Raw genomic sequence first — 25,327 nt, 5'->3', positions numbered from 1 at the left:
AGGAAGCATACCTTGTGGTTGGGGGGACAGTAAGGCCCTAATCAATATCTTGGTTATAAATCAACTTACTTAGGTTTTGGGGTCCTAAATTATATTTGCTGACAGGTCCAGTAACATCTAGTTACACCACTGCCGCCTAATCTTGCCACCCATTCAGTTGGCTAAATGAGGCCTGGGGCAAAGATCAGATAATACTGCTCTCCTTTAACCTCATCCCTCATGTGAGGACAAATATCTAGTTGGAAAGCATCAGGAACTTTCTCTGGAAATTAGGGACAGCTGGTTGGATGTTGTAATATGGGCAGTGGATTTAGCAGCAACTGCTGGAGATATCCTAAGTAATTAATGGGCCCTTGGTGCCCTGACTTGTGTAACAATTGTTGGTAGTTTTCCAGCATACTAAATTAATTTCTAGTGCCACTTTGCCACTCTATCGTCAAGCGCATCATCTAAGATTTGCACTAAAGTGCCCATAAAGTGCATATTGGATTCTGATCTTTGGCACTCTCTCATGTTTCTCTGCAGTTATAAACTTGAGTTAACTTGAAAGTAGGCACAGAAATGACAAGCGTGAAAACCACAAGGCACCCTAGGTAAGCCCCAGCTGTCAACCAACACTCCCTCACCCCATATTCCATACACCACCATTCACAACCTCTCCCTCCACCTGCAATCTTCCCCCTGCAAGTCACTTGCCTGTAGATCCTGATTCACAGAGCCAGAGTTGCAATAAAGGTATGTGCCTAAAGTCCTGTTGCTCTCATTCCCTGCACACACGGTTGTGCCCTAGGCATGTGCCTCTGCAACATAGTCATTCAGTATATCCTAAAACTACCTCAGCTTGCCCGAAATGTGCAATAGCATGGGCAAATGTACTTAATTGCTTGTGGAATTGCCGCCCTATAAAAGCCTTCTGGAAACAAAAACAAATTAGGGATTGTGCCGCAAACAATCTCTATGTGCCATTGTCCCTGGATGGAGTGGGAAATATTTATTTCATATATTCAATAAAAACCCATGAAAGGTAGTAAAAGACTTTCCAGAACCATAACAGTAGTTGCAAAACCGATTGTACAATGTTGCATACCTAACAGTCCATGGGGCAAATTCGAAGCGCCGAACGCTAGCGTTACTTCGCTAGCGTTTGGCATTTTCGTTACTGCCCAAATTCACTAACGAACGCTGGCGTAGATTCGCTAGTGTTACTTCGCACCCTTACGCCTGGCGAATTATCGCTACGGACGTAACTACGCAAATTCACTAACGCGCGTAGTGTACTGAACGCTACCTTTTACGCTAGACTTCCTTTGCCACCTCAGACCAGGCGAAGCGCAATAGAGTAGATAGGAATTGCTTCAAAAAAAGTCAAAATTTTTTCTAAGTCCCAAAAAACGCTGGCGTGTTTTCTACATTATGGGTGATAGGCTGAAAAAGATCGCAAATTTTTTTGGGGCTCCCCTCCTTCCCCCCTACATTTCCTGACTCATGGCAACTTACCTATACAGTGGGCACATGTGTAGGGCAAAATAAAATTTTTATTTGATGTTTTGAAGGTTTTCTAGGCATTTGTAGTGCTGATACGTATTCCTCCATTGAAATTTGAATTTGGCGCCGTATGCAAATTAACCATCGCTAGCGTAACTTTGCTTCGCTTAGCAAATCAACGCTAGCGCAACTTCGCAACCTTACGCTACCCCTGAGCGCAACTTTGGATTTTAGTGAATTTGCGAAGCGCTGGCGAAACTACGCCTGGCGAAGTGTGGCGAAGTGCGGCGAAGTTACGCCTGGCGCAACTACGAATCTTAGTGAATTTGCCCCATGTCCTTTCACACATGTAAGATTGAATGGATAGAGTCATCTCTGCAAAAAAAATAAAATATATATATATAGTGAATAAAGTACCCACTATTGTAATATACAGTATATACCCGTTATTTACTTCTTCCCTTTCCTTACTTTATATCTGCTCTTACCTGTTTAAATCTTCTTAAATCTTAAATGTAGTTATATATATCAGTACAATGCATGTGTTCAAACATGATAATCAGACTAGACGAGATACAATGGTTTTATAATAGTTTATTCTATCTATACATCTCATCGCATAGATTATATGTTCCCTACTGTAACTGAAATATAAATAATTGAGTCAAAATAGGAAATAATTTTCCATGAAAATTACCATTTTGCAAATTGGTTTTGGCACAATACAGAAACGCTTAAAAGTCAGATTTAAATCTACGGAAGTGTGCTATCGAGTCAGAATTCTGATTTCCTAGTATCAGTAAATTCTAAATAATCCCAGCTAAGGGGGGCTGCCATTCTGATATCTGACTGAAAAGGTTTGAAAATCCAGCTGGGTGAGGAGCACATTGACATATTGATTGAAAAAAAATGTGCTGCTGACTCTGTGTGGCCTCAGAGTCTGGTGAATTGGAGGAAGTGGAAGATTTTTTTTTGCAGGGCTATACAATTGGAGGGAAAAATAAACAGAAACAAACCATGACAAGAGGTCATGGGGCTGTGTTTGTTATTGCTTAACGATGGGGTTACAGAGCAGCTACAACATAAACAAGGAAGTCAGCAATGGTTGTGCGTGGTGTTTAGATTGTTCCATTACAGGGAAATGTGCTGTATCATTTTAAAGCAATACTGCCATATTCCTATAAAAATCAATAGGACTATGTCGGTATTACTGTCATTTGCAGTTTAATCACATAACTTTGCTCCTGAGTGCTTTGCTGCTGATTCTAGTTGACCGTATGACTGGAAAATTCAGGGAAATGTCTAGAAAATACAATTAGAAGGGCTGCATTGATTGCAATTTAATTTCAATTTAATCAGAGCAGCCTTGCAACATGCATCTGTTAAAAGTGGCCCTGAATGTTTAAGTGATCTGGTAACTGGCTGACATGTCTAATTTATGTTACTATTACTATTATGTTGTAAAGTTTTCAATAAAAACCCTATACCCCCCCAGCCCTCATCAAATGCGATCTGGTGATTCTAAAGGACCCTGAACTAGGGGTAGGTAATGCTCCTCGCCGTTGTGCCATAGGAACGTGGGTCTTTTGCCTTCCCCAGTCCTGCTGTCCTTGCCTATACTTCCTTTGTTCATCCACCAGAACTTGCTTTCTCCATTGTCCTCATTAACCCACCAGAAGACACAAACTCCATCAGATAAGTTAAAATGGAAAGAGCAGGTCAAAGGATCAGTAACACATAAAAATTAAAGGTTTTAAAGTAATTAACATATAATATACCGTTAGCATGCACTGGTAAAAGCTGTGTGTTTGCTTCAGAAAGACTACTATAGTTTACATAAACAAGCTGCTGTGTAGACAGGGGGCAGCCATTCATGCTGGGAAAAAGGTGGAAATGCACAGGATACATAGCACATAACAGATAAGTCCAGGGCCGGATTTACCTTTTGTGCTCCCCTAGGCCCAGCTGCTGTGGCGCCCCCCCCCCCCCCCACAAGCAAATCTTAACCCTTAAATAAGAACAGAACTGAACAAAAAAAAAAAACAGGCTGGTACAGGCTGATACATTAGATTTACCTATAAGAAGGGGTTGGAAGGAAATAAAGTACAGTAAACCTGCCTGATGTGGCTGGCTGCACTTTTAAATTGCAGATAACTTGCAGCAGCAGTCAGATTGACACAATTACCCTGTGCGCGCTGTGAACAGATCTGTGGCGCGCTCACTCCTCTCTCACAGACACGAACTGCATGGCCACGCACAGAGTGACGTTGTGTGTGTACGCCGACATTGTCGCGTGTGTACGCCCACGTCGTCGCGTGTTGTGTGCATATGCGCTACATGGTCACGTGATGACGTCATTCCGCGAACTACAAGGGAAAATTTTTCGTTCTGACCCAGTTCCCTCTACTCTCTCCTCTGTCTCTCTTCTCAGGGTGCGAGCAAAGTAAATTAACTTATTTATAAACTTATGGCAATGTTAAAAACGTACATCAGTAATTACTGTTACATTCGAGCTGCTTTCTCTTTTGGGGCTTTTACTGACTATATAGATGTTTAGGGGCGCTGGCTTGCCGCCTCTAAACATCTTGCCGCCCTAGGCCCGGGCCTAGGGGGCCTCTCCCTAAATCCGGGCCTGGGTGCTGATTCCCTATCACTATGCACCAGGCAGTATCTTTAACTGGAAAGCTAAGTAGTGCGGGAGGACCTTCATGACACACTATGTTCAGGGACATTTCTGCTGTGAGAGCCATACCTCAGGCAGCAGTTCCCCACAAGTTACCAGGGGCAGCAAAACACCACTCCTGGTAACTTTAAGCCGAATTTCTGTTATGAAACCAGAAATTCAGCTAGAAATGTGGCCCCCCTCGTGTCAGTTGCATGTTGAACTGCAAGCTGTGCTATGACCTTATAACAAATTGCTTATAGTGCAAGCTGCAGAGCACAGCTCACATGGGTGCAAGGGGCTACCCAGTAACATTTATCCTTTGGTATGTAAAAGCTTTTACATTCAGTATATTGAGCTAGTGTGGGAGTGTTCCAAGTGATGTCTACATACTAACCTAATGGATAATACAGACAGTGCTTTATGGTGCAAGCAGCAGTCTAACATGCAAATGCATACAATAGGGTGCTTTTCATCCATGCAGCCCTTTTGCAGGAGATAAAGGAGCATGTGGCCAACCTTTCAGAGATAGACAGAGGCTGCTTAGGCTAAACTGCAAGCTGAGACAGGAACACGGTCATAGAAGCCTGACATACAAAATAACACATTCAGCTCAATATATAAATAAATAAGTACATATGGTTTAGTGGCCTTTAACTCATGGTAACCAGCATGCCACTAATTTTAATGATGTTGCCTTTTTGAACTACCACATTAATAAAAAATGCCAACGTTGTTTATAATTTTTTTTACTGTTTTTGTCATGTACCGTTGACTTAAGGTGGCCAAACACGGGCAGATAAAAGCTGCCGACGGTCCTTTATCGGGCCATCGGTCCAGTCGTTTATCTGCCTGTGGGTGGGGGTTTCCGACGGGTTTCCCCGATCTATACCTGGCCAACAATTGGTCTGATATCGATCAGGCAGGTTTGATTGCTCCTGCGATTGAGTATCGTATCGGATAGTTGATGCGGTCCAAAAACCGTCGGCACCCATTTCCTTTGCAGAATCCGATCGTTTTGCCCTAGGGCTGAACGATCTAATTAACCCGATATCGCCTTGCCATTAGTGGGCATTTTGGGGAAAGAGACACTCGTTTGGCGACCTCACCAAACAAGCGGATCTTATCGTGTACAGAAGGCAAGCAGGCATGAGTTTGGGACAATTTAGGCAGCACTGAACCATATTTAAATAATTCTGATGTATCCAATGGCAGAAAATAAAAAAGCTGGTGAAACAAGGAGAGTTGCCCTCTCTTTGTGCTTTCTGCTTTGACAGACATCAGTGCTTCATTCCAAACTACATGTGAAACACAACATACGTGTATCTGTATTAGCATTAGTCTACTGATGGAGTATGTGTGTGCACACTGTTCATCCGAGCTAGTACAGTTTGTGTGCCTGCTACAAATACCCAGTGTTCCATCTGAAATGGAAAAATGCATTTTCTAGGTGATAAATGAGCTTCTAGCCAACCTTTCAGAAAGAGAAAATGTAGGCTGTCCTGTCAAACTGCATTCCTACAGTCAGTATTTTGTTTTTAAGTCAAGTGCCTTCTTAATTACCAAAAGCATCACCTGAGTCCAAGGGGCCCATTCACTAAGTTCAAGTGAAGGAATAGAGGAAAAATAGTTCGGATTACGAATGTTTTTTTTGGCTACTTCGACTCAACGATTCGAACTAAAAATCGTTCCAATATTCGACCATTCGATAATCGAAGTACTGTCTCTTTAAAAATTTCTTCAACCCCCTAGTTCGCCACCTAAAACCTACCGAGGCCAATGTTAGCCTATGGAGAAGGTCCCCATAGGCTTACTAACAATTTTCTGATCGAAGGATAATCCTTCGATCGAACGAATTGCGCAAAATCCTTCCACTTCGATATTCGAAGTCGAAGGTTTTTAATTCGGCAGTCGAATATCGAGGGTTAATTAACATGGTAACATACAGAGAAGTATTCAATTCATAGGGCTGTTGTACCCCCTGTTATAACTAGCTGAAACTGTGAGCATGAATTAAAATTTAAACTTTTAGGGGGTAGGGCATGTACATGACAACAAATACTACCAACTGGTTTCTATAGGTTATTGGACCTGAAACAAACATTGTATCTTTTATTACATAACCTCCTAAAGTGCTATCTAATAAAAGGTGCAACCTTTGCTACATGTCCAATCTTCTATAGGAACCAGTCAGCAGTTTAATGAAATAGGCAACTTTTTAGTTAAAGTTCGGGTTTTCTTCTACTGTGCATGCGCAGCCATACGAAAAAGGACGAAGACATTAGAAGATCGCTCCGTGGTGCTCACTGGTATAACCAAGGGCCGGTGCAGTTTTCTGCTGATAGGAGCACTGGCCCAGGGTTTCAGGTAGGCAACTACAATCACTGGGGTGGGTTCCTAACATTTGGCACCCCCATGTGTACGATGCCTTTCCTTCTCCTTTAACAGTAACACCAAAAATGTAAAGTGTATCATAGTAATTAAAATATAAGCAGTGTTGCTCTGCACTGGTAAAAGCTGTGTGTTTGCTTCAGAAGACTTATATAGTTTATATAAACCGTGTCGGTCTGGGCCGGCGGGACACCGGGAAAAATCCCGGTGGGCCCCTGGCTCTTGCCTGAAAAGGCTGAAAAATTATTTTCTTGTAATAATAAAACAGTAGCTTGTACTGGATCCAAACTAAGATATCATTAATCGTTATTGGAATCATAACCAGCCTATTGGGTTTATTTAAGTACATTTAAGTTGAAGATCCAAATTACAGAAAGATCCCTTATGCGGAAAACCTCAAGTCCCAAGAATTCTGGATAACAGGTCTATTAATGTACTATAATGTTAATTTTAGTTTAACAGGGCTACAGGGGCAAGAGTTTCTTTGCTGAGAGGCATCCTTTAGTACAACTTAATTGTCGCCCAGACATAAAAAACTCTATAAAAAAGTCCTTTTCAAATTAAACATGAAATCCAAATTCTTTTTTTTATTAAAGCATTCATAGCTGTTGTAAGCACATTTAAAAATCTCAGCTGTCAATCAAATATTGTCTGCCCCTCCTCTATGCCTTAGGCATAGAGGCGGGGCAGGCAATTACTTTCACTTTCCATTCAGCACTTCCTAAATGTCTCTGCACTCCCAATATTCCCCCAGTTTTTTTAACCTTTTAATTGTGTAGCCAGTGCATGGGGATGGACATTGGACAAGATTCTGATATGAGGCAAGGCTTGTCTTAATAACAGTGTCCACAAAATGGCTCCTGCCTGCTTGCTGTGATTATGCATTCCCAGACTGAAGGAAATAAGATTCAAATAATTCATACAGTGTGATTATAGTTTATTTAACTTGACGAACATGATAAAATATGATTTGAAATATTTTTTTCGGGTGACAGGTCCCCTTTAACCCTTTCCCTGCCAAGCAGGTAGGTACTACGTTCTGGCAGGAAAATGCTCTGACTGCCAAGCACGTAGTACCTACATGCTGCACAGTTCAGGGCTCCCTCGCTGCTCTGGCGGCTTTTGCCGCCGTGCAGGCGAGTCTGCTGTGTCCCCAACCCCTTAGGCAACGAGCTCCCACCTCGGTCCTGTGACGCGATCGACGCAGGACCCGACTTCTCTACTCACATATTAGAGGCAATGTCGAAAACATCGGGGGACCTGATCCAGTGCCGCCCACTCACTTCCTGTGAGCGATCCTCACATTTACACACATTTACACACTCACATGTATGTACACACACACTACACATGTAACCAAAGGTAGGTATTTTTTTGGGTTTTTTTTATTTTCTGGATTTTTTTGTCTTTTGTACACTTACATACTTTTGCACATATTTACACACTTACATACACATATAGACACATTTACACACTTTTTAGAGCTGTACACACATACATACACAAGCACACACCTGTACCTGAAATGACAGAGGACCCTAGGCTTTCATATTTGGGGTGATTTCTCTTGATACCTAAAAGTATGTGGGTAATATGATGCTGCAGGGTAGAAATTTTGAGGTGATTTTTGGAAATGTTGCCAAAATCACCAAATTTAGGAATGGTTTGCGGCTTGGTACTTTGGAGTACAAAGACATGCATACCCAATTTGGATTCGTTGGAATGTGTACTTTCCGAAAATATATGGTTTTCTGGGGTGAACTTACTTTTTTCTACCTTTGCCCCCCCCAAACGATGTAAATGTATTGATTTTGCAGTACCTGAAATGACAGACCATATGGGGGTCTTCTTTTGGGGCCCCTATATGCCACATGCTTGGGTACACCTATACATATTGGGCATCAAACTGTTCAGAGGACCCTAAACTTTCATATTTGGGGTGATTTCTTTTAATACCTAAAAGTATATGGGTAACATGATGCCGCAGGGTAGAAATTTTGAGGTAATTTTTGGAAATGTCACCAAAATCACCAAATTTAGGAATGGTTTGCGGCTTGGTACTTTGTAGTACAAAGACATGCAGACCCAATTTAGATTCGTGGGAATGTGTACTTTCCGAAAATATATGGTTTTGTGGGGTGAACTTACTTTTTTCTACTTTTGCCCCCCCCCAAAACTATGTAAATGTGTTTATTTTGCAGTACCTGAAATGACAGACCATAAGGGGGTCTTATTTTGGGGCCCCTATATGCCACGTGCTTGGGTACACCTATACATATTGTGTATCAAACTGTTCAGAGGACCCTAGGCTTTCATATTTGGGGTGATTTCTCTTGATACCTAAAAGTATGTGGGTAATACGATGCTGCAGGTTAGAAATTTTGAGGTGATTTTTGGAAATGTCACCAAAATCACCAAATTTAGGAATGGTTTCCGACTTGGTACTTTGTAGTACAAAGACATGCATATCCAATTTAGATTTGTGGGAATGTGTACTTTACGAAAATATATGGTTTTCTGGGGTGAACTTACTTTTTTCTACCTTTGCCCCCCCCCCAAAACGATGTAAATGTGTTGATTTTGCAGTACCTGAAATGACAGACCATGGGGGTCTTATTTTTGGGGCCCCTATATGCCACGTGCTTGGGTAAACCTAGACATATTGGGCATCAAACTGTTCAGAGGACCCTAAGCTTTCATATTTGGGGTGATTTCCCTTGATACCTAAAAGTATGTGGGAAATATGATGCTGCAAGGTAGAAATTTTGAGGTGATTTTTGGAAATGTCGCCAAAATCACCAAATTTAGGAATGGTTTGCGGCTTGGTACTTTGGAGTACAAAGACATGCATACCCAATTTAGATTCGTGGGAATGTGTACTTTCCGAAAATATATGGTTTTCTGGGGTGAACTTACCTTTTTCTACTTTTGCCCCCCCAAAACTATGTAAATGTGTTCATTTTGCAGTACCTGAAATGACAGACCATATGGGGATCTTCTTTTGGGGCCCCTATATGCCACGTGCTTGGGTACACCTATACATATTGTGTATCAAACTGTTCAGAGGACCCTAGGCTTTCATATTTGGGGTGATTTCTCTTGATACCTAAAAGTATGTGGGTAATACGATGCTGCAGGGTAGAAATTTTGAGGTGATTTTTTGAAATGTCACCAAAATCACCAAATTTAGGAATGGTTTGCTGTTTGGTACTTTGTAGTACAAAGACATGCATACACAACTTAGATTCATGGGAATGTGTACTTTACGAAAATATATGGTTTTCTGGGGTGAACTTAATTTTTTCTACCTTTGCCCACCCCAAAACTATGTAAATGTGTTGATTTTGCAGTACCTGAAATGACAGACCATATGGGGGTCTTCCTTTTGGGGCCCCTATATGCCACGTGCTTGGGTACACCTATACATATTGGGCATCAAACTGTTCAGAGGACCCTAAGCTTTCATATTTGGGGTGATTTCTCTTGATACCTAAAAGTATGTGGGAACTATGATGCTGCAGGGTAGAAATTTTGCGGTGATTTTTGGAAATGTTGCCAAAATCACCAATTTAGGAATGGTTTGCGGCTTGGTACTTTGTAGTACAAAGACATGCATACCCAATTTAGATTTGTGGGAATGTGTACTTTCTGAAAATATATGGTTTTCTGGGGTGAACTTACCTTTTTCTACTTTTGCCCCTCCAAAATGATGTAAATGTGTTGATTTTGCAGTACCTGAAATGAGAGACCATTTGGGAGTCTTCCTTTTGGGGCCCCTGTATGCCACGTGCTTGGGTACACCTATACATATTGGGCATCAAACTGTTCAGTGGACCCCAGGCTTTCATATTTGGGGTGTTTTACATTGATACATAATGATGTGTGGGAGATATGATGCTGTAGAGTGGAAGCTTTGAGGTCATTTTTAAAAAAATTCACCAATTTCTATAAAACATTATAACTTTAGGAAACAATTACAACTTAGTAGTTTGGAGTACAAAGATATATTTACCCATTTTTGATTCACCAGAATCTGTTCTTTCTAATAATGGGTAGTTTTCTACTACTACTCTACTGTTAGTGGAATGTTTGGCCTTGAAATCAAAAGTATGCCGTTTGGGGAGCGATGCTTTGGAAATTTGGTAGTGTACTGCTTAGAGATTTTGATCTATACAAGTGAGAAATCTCCATAAAACTATATATATTTGGTATTGCCGCGTTCAGGAGACATAGACCTTTTCAAATCGGCTGTGTTCTCGTACATAAAATAAATGATGTTTCTGATATATGTGATTGTTCTTTGTGAAACATAATTTTTTTCATTTTATTAGACACTTAGAAGCCTATATTTTTTTGCAGAAGTAGAATTACACCAAAATTCTTGCATATTTTGAAAGTTCAGGTTGTCCTGAAAAAAACAATATATTGTTTTCCTGGGTAAACTAAAATACCTTAAAGTGAAAGAGTACAAAATGTCTAAAAACTGCTTGGCAGTAGATGTTCGCATCTAGGACAAAACGGCTGGCAGGGAAAGGGTTAAACTTTGTTACATACAGTGAAATGAATTTCCAGTCATGAGCGAGATGCAGAATGCGCCTCACAAAGGGGTCAAGATAAGGATGCCACCTGTCTGGTTTTGACTTGGACAGGCCTGTTCTGACCTTTCCTCTGGGTCTTTGAGAGGGTCAAAATATGTGTTTAGAGGTCGCTGCTGTGTTTTAGTTGGAATTTCTCATTTAATCCTCCCTCCCCTTCTACCCTCTGGGCATAAAAACAAATCATGGCAGGGAAATGGACACACCTGCTGCACCGGGGAAGTGAAAATGAAACTTTTAGTAATTTCCATGTTAAATTTAAGGACTGCTAAACTGATTCAGGGCAATCATTCTTTTACTGTTGTGTCTCACTGCTGTCACTGTGCTGTCATGTCGACCTCTAAACCAGTTGTGAGAGTGGGAGTGTGCGCCTTTTGTGACCAGCGGGAACAGAATCATGACACCGGGTGCTTGCTGAAGACCAGTGATGATCATATAACAGCCCATTATAACTGCATGGTGAGTTACTGCATCTGGCCTTTAGGGACAAAAAGGGTCTCTATTAGCAGAATGTTAAGCAGCAGAGTTTTGCATGACACTTATTGATGGACGTTGAGATAGTAGATATAAGATATCATTTTCAGCTTTATTATTGTACCCTGTGCTGGTACATTTTTGCTGGGGTGCAGGGTTTGAGACAATTATTATAATCACTTTGTGGGGGGGTGCCAGAAAGAATTTCAGAGGATCTGGCATGCACAGCTGCTTCCACCCGCAACCAACCCACGTTCGCAACCCCCCTCCCCAAGCTCGCACAGGTTGATGAATGCATCAATTTGATGGGGAAAAAGAGAAGCGAGCAAGGGGCCTTGAACGCTATAGACAAAGCAGACACCGTGGTCTGAGCCCCCTTTTCCATGGGCTCCCCCGCTGGTGGTCTGGGGCCCCTTTCCCATGGGCTTCCCCAGCCGGGGGTCTGCTTCCTCTATAGTTACACTACTGATTATAATTAATTATAAGTTAGATTAAAGCTCTAATGAGCAGGGACCTTGTTAACTCTTTGTATCAGTCATTTGTATGTTTGATGTATACACCTTAATCCTCGCTGTGTATTTTGATGTATACACCTTATTCCTCGCTGTGTATTTTATAGTCATGTCTATAAGTTATTCACCCACTTAGATTGTAAATTCTGCTGGACTGGGACCTATTTTCTCCTTCTATACTTAAAGGGTATCTATTATAGGAAAATCGTTGCTGTAGGTGCAGGCTAATAGAGCATGCATTCCAGCTGGGGGAAGCAATACTATTTTTGCCCCGCAGCCGCAACTACTCTCTGCCCCCCAAGCTGCAACCCCCCCATGGCTTCCCCGCTCTTACCATTTCCTTTGTGCAGTAGCTACTTGGGCTAGGAAGGGAGATCAGGGTTGCGACTGAGCCAGGTAGGGAGAGCTGCAGTGCTGGGAGTCGGCGGGATCCATGAGAGCCGGTGTCCACCAGGTTTTTTCTCCACGGCCCAGTCCGACCCTGTGTCACAAATATGCTCATGATGCTGCATATGTATCACCAAATATGTTTGCCTGCGCTGGGGTCCCTCCGAGTCTGGGTGGCATAGTGCTCGTTAGAAACATTTTTGGGACATAATACTATAGCTTCTCTCAAGCAAAAATAGTATTGCTTATAGCCTGGAACTCCAGCGTCGAAAACAATTGCCCTATGATAGGTGCCTTTCTTTTTGAATGTGTATTTGTTTAATGCTCTGTTTATTCCTCCTTCTGTATGTATTATTAATACAGTATTGTAACACCTATTTGGGCCATACGGGGTTAATTCACCAGCTAGTGCAATCGAGCATGGGTTACACGTGACTCTAACACTTCAGGCTACGGTCTTCGCTATATGGAAGATTAAAGGTGTGGTGTAGTGTAAATACAACTCCCACAGGCTACTGTGCCATAACAAAAGACTTGGGCGCCAGGAGGTTCTTAATAAAACAGGAACAAGGTTTATTACTATGCACGAGGCAAGTGACACCAGGTTTGTACTCACACAGGAGTTGAGGCAACAGCATATAGAGAGGTCACACAGATCTGCAGCCAGGCTCACCTAGAGCAGACACAGGCATTTCATGAGGAAGAGCCTCCATTAGGCATTTGCAGAATTCACACACATTCCCTCCTGGAAGTTGTCAGGAAAGCAGCTTCTACCCTACAGTCCCTCCTCACTGAGGTCCCTGACTGGAGGCAACACATAGAGCCTCTGGGAAGCTACTCCCTTACTGCAAATCCTTGTTGGAGCTTCAGCTGCTCTTTCTCTCTATCCTATCTGCCTTTCTCTCCTAGAGAGACTATGACAAGTCTGCCCTAGTATATCTGTTCCTCATTCACGGGGTTTCCTGGTCCCCGACTTGGACACATGACTTCTTCTGGGCCTATTGCACTCAGTCCCCCTGAGCACATCCAGCTGGAATCACATCCAGAGGGGAAAGTGAAAGAGGCCACTCCTTACACACACTATAGTGCAGTGTAGCAGGAAGCTGTCACACCTCTCCTGGCAGATCACTCTAAGAAAAAGGTGGGGGCCTTAAAGCTGCAGGGCACATTAACCCATAGGGGCCCCTACAGTATATTGTAGAAATTGCATAAAATAGGACTAAATAAATATATCATACCTCCCAACATTTTGGAAGTAAAAAGAGGGACAAAAATCTTTTTCCCGCACGTAGCGCAGCAATTTTTTGCACCACACCCCTTTCTGTGGCCACACCCCTAATTACCATGTTTGTTTTAAAAAATTTGGCAGGTTATGAAAGTTTGAAAATATTTCTCCTTATCTACTGTGTTTTTGTGTCTCAAAATTGTTACAAAGTATCTTATTTGCACCTGTTACCTGTTCTGGGCTCTCTGCTAAAAGCCAATTAATTGAGAAACTTTGTTTCTTTTTCTGACTGTTCAGTGCATAGAAAAGAGGGACTTTCCAGTACAAATGAGGGACTGCGGGTTGAGCTGTCAAAAGAGGGACTGTCCCTCCGAAAAAGGGACAGTTGGGAGGTATGATATATAGATACATGTACAGTCTACTTCCTTGACTATAACCACAGAAGGGCTTGTTCCTTAATTACGTGAAATGCAAAAGCTTTTTGTAATGTGCCAAAAATGAAGGGAGGGATCCTGTCCATGGGAACTGGTGCATCAAGTAAAATTCCATTCATCCATTATCCTGCATTTTCTACTAGATCTATTCACCAAAAGTGATATCAGCAATGCCACCCAGTGAGGAGTTCGGTGGATTTGATATTTGTTCTGTGGAGAAAGAAATCATGCGTGGAAAGAGGCTGGTAAGAATATGACAGTGTGCTAGAGAAATGCTATTGTGGGTACAGAACACTCAGGGGGTAATTTACTAACAATCCAATGGATGAATGGTTTCCTTATTTTTTAAAAAGCTCTAGAAATTTGAGATATATTAAGAGTAAACACTGCGCAGACCACGAATATAAAACTTTGCCAGGTAAAAGTTTGCGAGGTCCTATAGAAGTCAACTGGAGCTGAGCTGATCCTATAGGGCCACTTTAAATCAATTCAGATTTTTTTTTTGCTAGGAAATGTCCGGAAAACACATTTTTCTAGGTATTCGTATTTTCATATCGTATGGTTTAACATAAATTCCCGTTCTTACTTTTTTTAATTCAGATTTTTATATCACGACATTTGTAGTTTTAGGGCCAGATTTATCAAGGGTCGAATTTTGAAGTTAAAAATACTTTGAAATTCGACCATCGAATTATAATACTTCGAATATCGAATTTGAACTTTTTTCATAAAACTTCAATCGAACGATCGAACGATTAAATCGTTAGAATTGAATGATTTTATTGTGCGATCGAACGATTTTTACTTCATCTTCAAAAACTTCGAAAATTGCTATAGAAGGTCCCCATAGGCTAACATAGCACTTCGGCAGGTTTCATTTGGCGAAGTATTGAAGTTGAAGTTTTTTTTAATGAGACAGTACTTAGATTATCGAATAGTCAAACGATTTTTACTTCGAATTGAAGTCGAAGTAAATTCGAAGTCATAGTATCCTATTCGATGGTCGAAGTATCCAAAAAATTACTTAGAATTTCGATTTTTGTTTTTTACTTCGAAAATTCCCTCGAATTCACTTCGACCCTTGATAAATCTACCCCTTAGAATTTCCCAGCTGCCCCTGGTCATGTGACTTGTGCCTGCACTTTAGGAGAGAAATGCTTTCTGGCAGGCTGCTGTTTTTCCTTCTCAATGTAACTGGATGTGTCTCAGTGAGACATGGGTTTTTACAATTGAGTGTTGTTCTTAGATCTACCAGGCAGCTGTTATCTTGTGTTAGGGAGCTGCTATCTGGTTACCTTCCCATTGTTCTTTTGTTTGGCTGCTTGGGCGGGGGAGGGAGGGGGTGATATAACTCTAACTTGCAGTACAGCAATAAAGAGTGATTGAAGTTTATCAGAGCACAAGTCACATGACTGGGGGCAGCAGGGAAATTGACAATATGTCTAGCCCCATGTCAGATTTCAAAATCGAATATAACAAAATCTGTTTGTTTTTTTTGAAAAATGGATTTCAGTGCAGAATTCTGCTGGAGCAGCACTATTAACTGATACATTTTGAAAAAAACATGTTTTCCCATGACAGTATCCCTTTCAACAATTAACAATTTTGCCTTTCTACACTCTGGCGTTGGACAGATCAGAAAAAGAAGAGCCTTAGGAAATGGGGTTAAGGATCCTATGACCTTTCCATGAAGTTCTTGTTGTATAGCTTTGAATACTGTGGGGCTTGTGTTTCCACTTGATAATATACAACCACATCCCTCCCAATGTAATCATACCGCAGTTTTATTTCTCAAAATAAAAACATTATTATGTTTTGATTTCAGAAATGCTCAGTCTGTGGAGAAACTGGAGCAACTATTGGCTGTGAGCTAAAACGGTGTAAGAAAACCTTTCACTATATGTGTGCGAAAAATGCTGGTGCTGAAATGATTGAAAATGAGGATAAAGAAATATATGTGTGAGTACATTTCTGAGCTATATTGCACACTGGTAGTACAGTGTCACTTATAAAACCCTTGATGATCATTATTGGTGTAAATAGAGTGTGCTGAGACCCCCTGCAAAAAAAATCCTGAGAGCGGCCTGGCACACTCTGATCCCCATCCTCCCACCCCAACATCACCCTGCCAACTTCCTGACTTTGCCCCGCCCATTCACATCCGACTTGCATCTCTTTTCCTAGCCGCAGGTAAGAGAGCGGCTGTGGAGGAGGTTTTTTTTAATTAGCTATAGAGGAAGCAGATCCCACAGTCCGGCCCCCCTGTTCCTCTGCACCCCCTGCGAATGTGGGGTGTGCTTCCTCTAGTTATGAGTTTTGCAAAAAGTTAGTTTAACCTATTTTTTGAAGGAATACATTTCTGAGGGTTCCACGGTAAAATGTAATATATAACTGTAATATATAGGACAGTTTACTGCCCTGGATATTCTTTTCCTCTGGGAAAAAATGCCCAAACAAATGCTGAAAGGGTTCCTCTTCATACTGACTTGATTATTTGCTCTGTATTAAAATGGGTAAGTAGTTCATGGATTAAGTTTTTTTCTGTTTCTGGTTTTTACCCAACATCCTCTCTTGCCAATTATTTCCAAAGGAAGCACATCCATATTTGAAAGCCTTTGTTACAGCTGGCAAAAAGCAAAATTTCAAGCCAAAAAGTTCTTCACCAAGTTTCCCGGGTTTGAATAAATGAATGCAACCTGTATAACATGATTTATCTCTATTTTATATTTTTGTTTTAAAGAATTTACTGTAAAGTCCATAAAAATGGTAAGTAATGTGATCTTAAACAAGTTATATGTGCATGAAATGAATGCATAATGGTCATATATTTATCATATATTATTCTGCATTCTATTTATAAGTACCAATTGTATTTGTGTTTAAGTAACACAGTAGTTTGAATTGTGCAGATTTCCAGCTTTATGCATTTATACAAATTCTGCAGTCTATTAATAAGTACCAATTGTATTTGTATTGAAGTAACACAATAGTTTGAATTGTGCAGATTTCCAGCTTTATGCATTTATAAAAACAAATGTATTTTTGTACAACTTAAAGGGGTTGTTCACCTTTAAATGAACTTTTAGTATGATGTAGAGAGTGATATTCTGAGACAATTTGCAATTGTTTTTCATTGTTTATTATTTTTATTATTTTGAGTTATTTAGCTTTTTATTCAGCAACTCTCCAGTTTGCAATTTCAGCTGTGTGGTTGCTAGGATACAAATAACCCTAGAAACTATGGATTGATTTAAATTAGAGACTGGAATATGAATAGGAGAGGGCCTGAACAGATGAGTAATAAAAGGTAGTAGTAACAATATATTTATAGTCTTTCAGAGCATTTGATGTCTAAATGGGGTCAGTGATCCCCTTTTGAAGGCTGGAGAGAGTCAGACGAAGAAGGCAGTTAATTCTAAAAAACTATAAAAAAATAAATAATGAAGACCAATTGAAAAGTTGGCCATTCTATAACATAATAAAAGTTAACTTGAAGGGGGAACCACCCCTTTAAGTAGCTAAATGTGTTTTTCTTTCTCCTTTAAGGTTTTTTGAGCACAAAGTTATAAATTCCTAGCCAACAGGTCTGTTATTTCCCTGGAAATTGAATATTTTTACATCTTTAAAATATCAAGATATTAAAAACATGATTTTCAAGAACTGACCCCTCCATTGTTGGTTAGTCAGTTAATTGTGTTTATGTGCATGTCTTCCAAATGCAAAATTCTGAAGCAGGGTAGGTAGCTGCCATGTTCAGTTGCTTCACTTTATCTCTTTTGCTCTTATGTAATGAAAAGGAGCATGAGCACTAGAAGCCAGTTTGGTCCTCTCCTCTGTTGTCTGTGCCCCTGGCTGGCAATCGAGGTGCCCCACCATCCCTACTGCACAACTCTGGCTTAGGAAGACTGGTATAGGGGAGCAGGGCTGTTTTGGGGAACAAGACTGAGGCAGTTTGGGAAAGGAAAGGATGACCAATGAAAGGGATTAGTTTTCCTTTAATTTAGAAAAACAAAGCTGTTTTTAACACTGTTTGTAAGACTCTGTGTTCTGTTTAGACAAGCAGGATAAAGATGGAGATAATTCAAGCGCACTGACAAGCTTAGCTTTGAGCTCCAGTTCATCTACAGAGGATTCTGATGCACCAATCAAACCAAGAGGAAGGAAAAAAAGAGTAAGAGAGATTAATGCCTGACTGCAAGAGTAATTATAGTTTGCTCTTAAAATTATAATTTGCTGATTTGCCAGTTAGACAGGAGTGGTGAAATTTAAATAGGAAACATCATAGTTAAATAGTAAATTAGGCTGAAAAAAGACACATGTCCATCAAGTTTAACCTTTTAACTCTATTTTAACCTGTCTAACTGCTAACTGATCCAGAGGAAGGCAAACAATATATATTTGAAGCCTCTCCAATTTGCCTCAGAGAGGGTAACAATTCCTTCCTGACTCCAAGGGGCAAATTCACTAAAGAGCAAATTGTCACCAGTGAACTGTTTGCCACACTTCGCGCCAAATTTGTTACCACAATGCTTAATCACTAAAATGCAAAGTTGTATCTCGGCAGCCGAACAATGGCGACTTTTCACTAGCGTTACTTCGGCAGTGCAAACAATTTATATTGAAGTTTTATTAACGTTAATTTCTGCCTACTGAAACGTTGTTAGTGAAACATTGTTAGGTCAATTTGAATAGGGCGGGTACATAAGTACATAAGTCGTATGGACATCTTTATTAGAGATGTTGGTGCAAATGCTTGAAGTGGCCACTTTTTATTACTAATGTCCAAGGAATTATAATAAAGACTTAAAAGATCCTCCAATGGCCTAGGCATGAGCTAACCCTAAAACAAATGTGGCAAGCCCATCAAATGTCTGGAAAACATTTTTGCCGCCCCTGGTACCTGGTGGGGCGCTGCCGCCTGAGGTGATAGCCTCAACTCGCCTCGTTGGTAAAGCACCCCTGGCTGGAGTGGGTTTAATTAGTTCAAAAATACAATGTTAGATGATTGTACGAGCTACTTGTATGGAGCAAAGTGTAATATTGGATTAAACTTTTTGTGTTCACAGTGGAAGTGCTCACTGGTGATTCTTAAAGGAGAAGGAAACCCTCTAGAAAAAAAAACGTACCCCCCACCCCACGTAGACTTCCCTCCCTCCTCCCCCCAGGCTAACTGCCTCCCAGGGGAAATGCCCCATACTTTATACTTATTCCTCATTGCAGATTCTGGCAGCGGACTTCAGGGCATCCATCTTCCGGGTCCTCGATAAGCTGACTGGGAGATTTTCAACAACTGCGCATGCGCCGAAATTGACGAAGATTGCCAAACTCCCAGTCAGCTTACCGAGGACCCGGAAGATGGATGCTGTGAAGTCTGCTGCCAGAATCTGTGATGAGGGGTAAGTATAAAGTATGGGGCATTTCCGGGGGGGGGGCAGTTAGCCTGGGGGAAGGAGGGAGGAGGTCTACATGGGGTGGGGGGTACGGGTTTTTCTTTTTTTTTTAAACGATTGAATTCTCCTTTAACAACTGATTTTTTGGAGCGCCAACATGACTAACTATATATAGGCATTTTGCAAGGATGTATATATAATTATAGAGAGCAAACAGAAATGAAGCTAGAAAAACACATCCACTAACAGAGAAAATACATATCAATGAAAGAACATGTGTATACACAGCTCTAGTGGTACACAACAAAACTGCACATCAAAATCATGAATATCACTTCAGAAGGGGTATTTTTTGTCATAGGACTGCTGAATAAACTTTAGTTGAGAAAAATTCAAAATTAGGATATTAAGGGACAGATTTGTCAGGTTTCAAGCTTGCAGTTACTTTGCAGAAACATGTGTAGAAAAACTGCAAATGTGAATATACACAAGAATTTTCTTTGAAACCAGAAATAGTTTAATTTATCAAATAAAACAAACACAAAAAATCATCAAGGCAATGCTGCCAAGTTGGAACAGAATAGTTGTGGTCTGAAGAAACATTACCACAAGCCACAGTTCATCTATAAACACAAGTTCACCCACTTTGGGTATCAACAGGGTAAAGAGTTCCTTAACACAGGAACCTTTCGCACCAGATATGTGAACCTTCACTTTACACAAGGGAGAGTGTCCTCCACACTAAACAGGCATGGAACATGAATTTTCCACTTACAGATGTAGGCCACATGCATGAAAATGATATGGCCCCACCACCATCCATTGTTCTTCCAGGTGGTCATCCTCTTGGCACCATTTGCTACCTTTGTCTGTTTTTCTTTCTCTTTCACCAAGCTCTGCTTGCAGTGCCTTATTTCTATCCAGGTCTGCAGCATTTTTCTCTTGCTTTGGCAGGGTCAGACTGGGTTGTCTGGGGCCCACCGGGGCTGTGACTGTAAGGGTCCTCTTTGTGAACTCATGGGTCACCCCCTCCCCCTCTCTATGTGTGCCTGCCCACCCAATACCCTTAGCTTCCCCTCGTTAATTTTCTGCTTGAGAGTCCAGGTGGGGGAGCAAGCCTGAGTACTGGAGGGGGAGTGGGCAATGAAGGCCAGGGCCCATTGAGTTTTGTCCCGGGTCCTGCCAGCCCAGTCCAACACTGCACTTTAGTTAATGATTGCACCCTTTTTGCGTCACATTGTAAGCCAAATGTAATGTCTTTTTAAAGATGGGGTGCTCACACTCTGTATTACCTTCCTGGGGAACTACCTGAAAAAAAGGTTGGCAAAACCTTTACCCTCCAAAAAATTACATATTTTTACATATGTTCTTGATGTTCTATCACTTATCTACAACATAATTTAATATACAATATTTCTTTTTATTTAGAAACAGAAGGAAACTGAGAGTGGTACAACAAGGTAAAGAAAATTTCTCTGTAAAAATATTCTGCTGCATATAATTAATTAAGATGTTTCTTTATGTAGTTTGTTTGTTTGAGCAGCACGTCTTAAAACAAACAAAATGTATGCATAGCGTTAAATGACTTGTTTTTAAATCTTCGGCAGACAGCTTGGGTTTTCAGGATATTGTCAATGTTACACGCCTGCCTTTGCCGAGATCTGTAAAACTCTCTACATATTCAAGCCGGCCATAGACCTGCATATTTAGCCTTATGTCGGACGAACAATTGTCCGTTCCGATCTTCCGACCTATCACTAAACATTCAGATAAATAAAGTAGTAAAGAGAACAAATCACACAATGTTCTGGCCATGAATTGACAGACAGCAATCGTGTGAAAGTTATGCCCGACTAATAGTAGTCACCCATTGATATCATCACATAGGTGATACATGCAGAGGTATTATCATTAGCCGGACCTAAAATTGCACAAACCTTTGTTTCGTACAACGTTATCGTTGTGTCACTGGCCAGCTTAACACTAGCAACAAAATCCCTTCATAAATAAAATATAACGTCTATCATTTCTGTATAATTTTTCCACTAGACCTGTATCAAGCTTGTGTCCCATGTAAACACTGATATTTTAGATTGCGTATATTTTGAAATAAAACATCTAAAAGAAATGCCAGACAACTGCTGTAAAAGCAACAACATAGAAACTGTGGAATAATAGAAGCACTCTTCATATTTAAGAAAATGTTATTTGTGCCAATTTTATAATTTATAATAATCATTTATAGACAGGTTGATTGGATTGATTTAAATTGATGCCCTTAGCTTTGACCTTGGCTGATTCTCACTACCCATCAGCTGGCAAATAAATAAAGAACAGACAGGAATTATTCATTTTTTTTGCCTTATTCAGAACTCACTAATCTCAAATGCATTTTCTGTTACAGAAAGAAAACAAACGCTATAAGGACAGACCTTAATGGTGAGATATCACACTGAACATTTGACAAGGTTGTTAGTGACACCTGAGGATGGCATAAGTACTTTGCACCCAAAGTTTATGCGGTCCATTTAATACAGGAATTGTTTTGGTAGCACTGGCTGACCAGGTGCCCTCTCTGCCCAATCAGCCCACTGGTGGAATGTATGAGTGTATGAGATGCTATAACTAAACTTGACAACATAAATGTTGCTTACAGAATAAGTGGAAGTAATACAGTATGTATCCCACAAAACTGTTCATATAGAGGTGATATATGCATATTTATGCATATATACACTACCTGACTAAAAGAATGATAAACAGTATATGGCCAGACACCCCTTCTAAAATCATGCATGATAAATCTAGATTCACCAGCATAGTCTGGTTTGGCAGATGCCAGGTAAATGCTACCTAGCTGAATGCGCAATGCTAACTGTAAAATTTGGCTGAGGATGAGTAATGATCTGGTGCAGTTTCTCATGGTTTGGGCAAGAGCCCCTGGATCCAGTGAACCCTACAACCTAGAACCATAACAATCTGGAGAAGGCCCTTTCCTGTGAGGTCCTTTCAGAATTGGTTTGATGTGATGGGAATGGAAGAACTTTACTGGTCTGCAAGAAGCCAGTAACACAAATCATATTGTAACTGTAGTGAGAGTCTTTGGCGTCATATGCCATATTCTATGCCACAAAACCCTAAAATGTTTCTGTAGAATTGTGTTCACTACTGGGGAATTCCTCTGCTGGAATAGATTTAAGTCTTTCAAGATTCAGTGTATGAGTGAACCATAGCCATCACCTTATGTGTTAAACTTGATATCTGCCATGACTTAAAGGACCAGTAACATCAAAAATTTTTTTTTGAAAATTGGTTAGTAAACAACGAAAAATAAACATCAAGGCAAATTAAACTTTTAAACAGCAAAGCCTTTATTAAGAAATAACTTACCAAAACTCCACTTCCTGTCCTCTGCAAAAAAGGCGAATGGGCGACCATCCATCCTGCAGAGCTCGATTTCTCCTCCTGGCTATTCTAGTGACAGTCTGCAGCGCTTCACCTATTCCCAGCAGCAGCAGGTACTGGAAGAGCTGGATCAGTGGGGTGCGCATGCCACCTGCTCCGGGAGTTGTAGTGCCCCCTAAAAGCGATGAGACCGCCAATGCTAAACTACAGGACTGTTCTTTCCCCAGATCTGACACAAGCTCACAGCCATTATAAACAGGCCACAAATCCCGCGAGCTACAACATACCTCCAGTCGGCAGTCACGATTTCCCTCCCCGATCAGAGACAGTGGATGTATAACCCGTGCGCTGAGATCACCGCTCCTACAGCAAAGCGAGACCCTCTGGAAACCACAGCACTTCCTCGCAGCTGACACATTTGAAAATCGCGCTTGCTAGCTCCCAGAGTCCGGACAGCAGCATGTCCAGCGGCAGCCCCACAGCATACTGTCTGTGAGTCTGGAAGCTGCCTGCTGCTGCAGGAGAAGGCGGAAGAGCCACGCACGCGATCCATGGAGTTGCCTTGCTGAGCCAGTGTGTTGCTGTCCAATGTGTTGGACATGCTGCTGCTGCTGTCCGGACTCTTATCTTGGGCAGGAGACATGGACTGAGAAGTAGACGGGGGCACTACAACTCCCGGAGCAGGTGGAGCTTTGCTGTAGGAGCGGTGATCTCAGCGCACGGGTTATACATCCACTGTCTCTGCTCGGGGAGGGAAATCGTGACTGCCGACTGGAGGTATGTTGTAGCTCGCGGGATTTGTGGCCTGTTTATAATGGCTGTGAGCTTGTGTCAGATCTGGGGAAAGAACAGTCCTGTAGTTTAGCATTGGCGGTCTCATCGCTTTTAGGGGGGGTTGATCTTCGTCTTGGGTTTTCCAGCATCGGACGGGGGCACTACAACTCCCGGAGCAGGTGGCATGCGCACCCCACTGATCCAGCTCTTCCAGTACCTGCTGCTGCTGGGAATAGGTGAAGCGCTGCAGACTGTCACTAGAATAGCCAGGAGGAGAAATCGAGCTCTGCAGGATGGATGGTCGCCCATTCGCCTTTTTTGCAGAGGACAGGAAGTGGAGTTTTGGTAAGTTATTTCTTAATAAAGGCTTTGCTGTTTAAAAGTTTAATTTGCCTTGATGTTTATTTTTCGTTGTTTACTAACCAATTTTCAAAAAAATTTTTTGATGTTACTGGTCCTTTAAGCTTATCATTCAACTTAGTAATATTAGCTTTGACCAGGTACCTCTTTAATCAGAAGATGCAAGGTTGTTTATATCATTTCCTTTCACTATTCTTCATCATGGTCCCTTATGGTTACAGAAGGCAGACAGGAGGAAAACAGTGCAGAGAGCTCTGAGCCTGGCACATCTTCAAGGAATTCTGACACATCAAACATAGAACAAAGACTGAAAAAGCAGGTGAGACAAAAAGAGTTGATTATAATCATTGGATAATATTTTATCCAGTTATAAACTTGAAACTATATATGAAAGAGAAGATATGTGTATCTATACTAGGATTACCCTACTGCATGAGCATGAATGCAAACTGTTCCCCTGAGCCAGCCCACCCAATACAGCCTGTGTATCTACTTGATTTTCATCCTCTGTGCTGGTTAGTATGCACAGGATAATGTAGGCTGGCCTATCAAACTCCATTCCTACTATCAGGCTTGAGAGCAAATTAACTGAAAGGCCTGCGTGTGTGCATCAGCGTGTAGGTGAGGAGGCAACAAGGTGAAAAGGAGAACATGTTCCAAAAAAGAGGGAAATTGAAAATTACAGAAGTATTCATTGTCATAGGTAGGGTTGCCACCTTTTCCTTTGCCGAACTCCGGGGCAGGGCAGTGACATCGGTGGCGGGTGATGTTGGAGGTGGGGCTGATGACGGCAGGGGCAGAGCTGTGATTTGCTGAATGCCATGCCATTGGCTTCAATGTCCTGTCTGGATTTCCTAATATGGAAATCCGGACAGGCAGTTTTCACTCGGACAGTCCTTCCAAAAAAACGTGCTGTCCAGGTGAAAACTAAACATGGGGCTGTTTACCTTCTGTTATGACTAGCTCAAACTCTGGGCATGAATTAAAACAAAGCTTTAGTTTTCTTTCAATATTAAACGTATGAATTATTTTTTAAGAAATTTGAGATAAAATTACATGAAAATGGAATGCAAAAATGAGTGCAAAAAAATTTATATTGAAGGCAATGATACAATGAGACAAAAAGGAGCTGGGGTTAGAACATATTTATGTTGGTAAATGTGTTTTAATCCTTATTTATTAAATAGTTCTTTTTGACATTTTGATTATTTTACTAGACACAGAAGGACCAAG

General features: G+C 41.1%; 1 protein-coding gene and 1 long non-coding RNA gene across 4 annotated transcripts in view; one reads left to right on the top strand and one right to left on the bottom strand.

Moving 5' to 3' along the window:
- spryd3.L (SPRY domain containing 3 L homeolog) overlaps positions 1-12,872 on the bottom strand; it is a 36,253-nt gene extending 23,381 nt beyond the window's left edge. For 2 of the 3 annotated variants that reach the window (XM_041580967.1, XM_041580969.1), the window contains exon 1: positions 12,454-12,872. The gene's annotated coding sequence lies outside the window, so the exon portion shown is untranslated. The remainder of the gene's footprint in view (positions 1-12,453) is intronic. The other variant, XM_041580966.1, reaches the window with a different exon arrangement.
- Positions 12,873-16,905: 4,033 nt separating this feature from the next.
- LOC108707745 lies at positions 16,906-24,513 on the top strand. The gene is made up of 4 exons (XR_001934326.2): positions 16,906-16,931; positions 20,984-21,015; positions 21,960-21,994; positions 24,316-24,513. It is a non-coding gene; the product is annotated as an uncharacterized LOC108707745 (long non-coding RNA).
- Positions 24,514-25,327: the final 814 nt, after the last annotated feature.

Source organism: Xenopus laevis, chromosome 2L (assembly GCF_017654675.1).
Source record: "Xenopus laevis strain J_2021 chromosome 2L, Xenopus_laevis_v10.1, whole genome shotgun sequence".
NCBI lineage: Eukaryota > Metazoa > Chordata > Amphibia > Anura > Pipidae > Xenopus > Xenopus laevis.
This window is presented reverse-complemented; position numbering and strand designations above follow the sequence as displayed.